Consider the following 5,236-nt stretch of genomic DNA (forward strand, 5'->3'; position numbering starts at 1 on the left):
GGGACACAGAAAAAGGAGTTCTGAGAGGGAAATTTATAGCAATACAATCCTACCTCGAGAAACAAGAAAAATCTAAAATAAACAGCCTAAACTTATAACTAAAGCAATGAGAGAAAGAAGAACAAAAAACCCCAAAGTTAGTAGAAGGAATGAACTCATAAGATAAGGGCAGAAAGAAATGAAAAAGAAATGAAGGAAACAATAGCAAATATCTACAAATCTAAAAGGTGTTCCTTCAAGAAGATAAACAAAATTGATAAACCATTAGCCATATTAATCAGGAAAAAAAGGGAAAAGATTCAAATCAACAGAATCAGAAATGAAAAAGGAGAAGTAACAAATGACACCACAGAAATACAAAGGATCATGAGAGACTATTACAAGCAACTACATGCCAATAAAATGGACAACCTGGACAAATTGCACAAATTCTTAGAAAAGTACAACCTTCCAATACTGAAACAGGAAGAAGTAGAAAATATGAACAGACCAATCACAAGCACTGAAATTGAATCTGTGATTAAAAATCTTCCAAAACACAAAAGTCCAGGACCAGATGGCTTCACAGGTGAATTCTATCAAACATTTAGAGAAGAGCTAACACCTATCCTTCTCAAATTCTTCCAAAATATAGCAGAGAGAGGAACACTTTCGAACTCATTCTACAAGACCACCATCATCCTCATACCAAAACCAGACAAAAATGTCACAAAAAAAGAAAACTACAGGCCAATATCACTGATGAACATAGATGCAAAAGTCCTTGCCATATACTAGCAAACAGAATCCAACAGCACACTAATATGACCATACACCATGATCAAATAAGGTTTATCTCAGGAATGCAGTGATTCTTCAATATGTGCAAACCAATCAATGTGATACACTATATTAATCAATTGAAGGAAAACATCATATAATTAATAACCTCATTAGATGCAGAAAAAGCTTTGACAAAATGCAATACCCACTTATGATAAAATCTCTCCAGAAAGGGAACCTATCTCAACATAACAAAGGTCATATCTGCCAAACCCACAAACATCACCCTCAATGGTGAAAAATAGGAGGCATTTCTTCTAAGATTCGGAACAAGACAAGGGTGCCTACATTCACCACTATTACTCTACATAGTTTTGGAAATTTTAGCCCAGGCAATCAGAGAAGAAAAAGAAACAAAAGGAATTCAACTTGGAAGAGAAGTAAAACTGTACTGTTTGCAGATAACATGATACTATACATAGAAAATCCTAAAGATGCCATCAAAAAACTACTAGAGCTAGTTAATGAATTTGGTAAAGTAGAAGGATACAAAATTAATGCACATATATCTCTTGCATTCCTATACACTAACAATGAAAACTCAGAAAGAGTAATTAAGGAAACACTCCATTTACCATGGCAATAAAACTAATAAAATACCTAGGAATAAACCTACCTAAGGAGGAAAAAGACCTGTATGCAAATACTATAAGACACTGATGAAAGAAATCAAAGATGATACAAAGAGATGGAGACATATACCATGTTCTTGAATTGGAAGAATCAACATTGTGAAAATGGCTATACTACCCAAAGCAATCTACAGATTCAATGCAATCCTTGTCAAATTACCAATGGCATTTTTACAGAACTAGAACAAAAAATCCTAAAGTTTGTATGGAGACACAAAAGACCCTGAATAGCCAAAGCAATTGAAGCCAAACATTTTTAAAACATGGAAAAGCTGGATAAGCCTGGACTTCCCAAGTGATGTCACAGTGAGACTTGAGCTTTGATAATCAGGAATTTCAAGACCAAGCCAGCATTTCAAGAGATGGGTTAAGAAAACAAATGTGAGAAAATCTCTGTGAGAGCTTCAGTTGAAATGGTTGTGTCTTATTTTCATCAAATACCTATAATTTTATATTCAAAATAAAGGCCTAAAATATCTTGCAAAAAAAATGGAGGTGGAGAAATAAGACTCCCTGACTTCATACTATAGTAAAAATCTACAGTAATTGAGACAGTATGGTACTGGCATAAAAATAGAAATATAGTTCAATGGAACAGGAGAGAAAGCCCAGAGGTAAACCCACATATATATCATCACCTTATCTTTGACAAAGGAGGCAAATATGCAATGGAGAAAATATAACCTTTTCAATAACTGGTGCTATGAAAACTGGACAGCCACATGTAAGACAATGAAATTAGAACATTTCCTAACAATATACTCAAAAATAAACTCAAAATGGATTAGAGACATAAATGTAAGTTCAGACTCTATAAAACTCTTAGAGGAAAACATAGGCAGAACACTTTTTGACATGATTCACAGCAAAATCCTTTTTGACCCACCTCCTACAGTACTGAAAATAAAAAGAAAAATGAACAAATGGAACCTAATGAAACTTAAAAGATTTTGCACAGCAAAGGAAAATATAAACAAGACAAAAACACAACCCTCAGAATGGGAGAAAATATTGGCAAAAGAAATAATTGACAAAGAACTAATCTCCAAAATATACAAGCAGCTCCTGCAGCTCAATATCAAAAACAACAACAACAACAATTTAAAAATGGGCAGAAGACCTAAATAGACATTTCTCCAAAGAAGACATATGGATGGCCAAGAAGCACATGAAAAGCTGCTCAACATCACTAATTATTAGAGAAATGCAAATCAAAACTACAATGAGGTATCACCTCACACCAGTTAGAATGGGTTTCATCAGAAAAATCTACAAACAGTAAATGTTGGAGACGGTGTGGAGAAAAGGGAATACTCTTGCACTGTTCATAGGAATGTAAATTGATACAGCCATTATGCCGAACACTATGGAGATTACTTAGGAGTTACCATAGGATCCAGGATTCCCACTGCTGGGCATATGCCCAGAGAACACCATAATTCAAAAAGACACATGAACTCCAATGTTCATTGCAGCACTATTTACAATATCCAGGTCATGGAAGCAACCTAAATGTCCCTCAACAGATGAAAAGATAAAAAAGATGTGGTACATATATACAATGGAATATTATTCAGCTGTAAAAAGCAATGAAACTGGGACATTTGTAGAGACATGAATGGACCTAGAGACTGAGTGAAGTGACTCAGAAAGAGAAAGACAAATATCGTATTTTAACATATATATGTGGAATATAGAAAAATTGTACAAATCAACCAGTTTGTATGGCAGAAACAGAGACACAGATGTAGAGAACAAACATATGGACACCAAGTGGGGAAAGCATGGAGGGTTGGGGGGGGATAAATTGGGAGATTGGGACATCAAATTGTACACTCTAAATATATGCAGTTTATTTTAAGTTAAATGTATCTCAATAAAAGTTCTTTTAAAAAAAGAAAACAGTATGGGGATTTCTTAAAAATCTAAAATAAGGACTACCATATGATCCAGCAATCCCACTACTGGGCTTATACCCTCAGAAAATCATAAGTCAAAAAAATACATATTCGTTGCAGCATTATTTACAATAGCCACGACATGGAAGCTACCTCCATGTCCTTTGACAAATAAATGGATAAAGAAGATGTGGCACATATATACAATGGAATATAACTCTGCCATAAAAAATAATGAAAATGACATGTGAAGTGGATGGACCTAGAGTCTGTCATACAGAGTGAAGTACATCAGAAAAAGAAAAACAAATACTGTACACTAATTCTATATATTGTATCTAAGAAAACAGTACTGATGAACCTAGCGACAGGTCAGGAATAAAGATGCAGATGTAGAGAATGCACTTGAAGGCACACTGGGGGAAGGGGAGGCTATGACATAGTGAGAGAGTAGCATTGATATGTATACACTACTGAATGTAAAACAAAGAGTTAGTGGGAAGCTGCTGCATAGCACAACGAGATCAGCTTAGTGCTTTGTGGTGGACCAGAAGGGTGTGATTGGGAGTGTGGGAGGGAGGTTCAAGTGGGAGGGAATATGATGATTATCTATAACTATAGCTGATTCACTTTGTAGTACAACAGAAACTAACACAACATTGTAAAGCAATTATATTCCAGTAACTTTGTATCTATAAAAAAAGGAACAATGCTAGAGATATTCTAGTTGCAGACTTGAAACTTTACTGCAAAGCTATAGTAATCAAAACAGTATGATTCTGGCATAAAAATAGATATACAGATCAAATGAAATAGAATATAGCATCAAGAAATAAAACCACACTCATATGGTCAAATAACTTGTGACAGAGAAGGCAAGAATACACGGAGGAAAAGACAGTCTCTCCAATAAATGATGCTGGGAAAGCTGGAGAGTCACTTGCAAAGGAAAAAACTCAACCACTCCCTTTCATCATTCAGAAAAATATACTCAAAATATATTAAAGACTCAAACGTAAGACTTGAAACCATAAAACTCTTTGAAGAAAACATGGGCAGTGGCCTCTTTGTGATTGGTGTTAGTGATAGTATTTGGAGCTGAGTCCTCAAGAAAGTGCTATGGAAGCAAAAATAAGCAAATGGAATTACATCAAACTGCAAAGCTTTGGCACAGGGAAGGAAACCAACAACAAAATTAAAAAGGCAACTTATTGAATGGGAGAAGATATTTGAAAATGATACATCCAATAAAGATTTAAACAAAATATATAAAGGACTCATAAAATTCAATATAAAATTTTAATAACAAAATATATAAAGAACTAGTAAAATTCAATATAAAAATGTTTAAACCTGATTTAAAAATGGGAAGAGGACGTTAATATACATCATTCCAAAAAAGACATGCATGTTCAACAGGCACATGAATAGATACTCAGCATCACTAATCATCAGGGAAATGAAAATGAAATCTCCAATGAAATATCAACTCAAACCTGTCAGAATGGCTATTAGCAAACAGACAAGAAACAGGCAGGAATGTGGAGAACAGGACACCCTCATGAACTGTTGTTGGGTATGTAAATTGGTGGAGCCACTATGGTAAAGCAGCATGGAAGTTCCTCACAAAGCTAAAAAATAGAACTAGCATACAACCCAGCAATTCCACTTCTGGGCATTTATCTGAAGAAAATAAAAACACCAATTCAAGAAGATTTATGTACCCCTATGTTCTTTGCTGCATTATTTACAATAGCCATGATATCAAAGCAACCTAAATATTCATTGATAGATGAATAGATAAAGAAGATGTGGTGCATATATGTACAATAAAATATTACTTAGCCATTAAAAAAAGTATGAAAGGTAGCCATTTGTGGCAAC

The sequence above is a fragment of the Hippopotamus amphibius genome, chromosome 9, assembly GCF_030028045.1.
Source record: "Hippopotamus amphibius kiboko isolate mHipAmp2 chromosome 9, mHipAmp2.hap2, whole genome shotgun sequence".
NCBI classification, from domain to species: Eukaryota; Metazoa; Chordata; class Mammalia; order Artiodactyla; family Hippopotamidae; genus Hippopotamus; species Hippopotamus amphibius.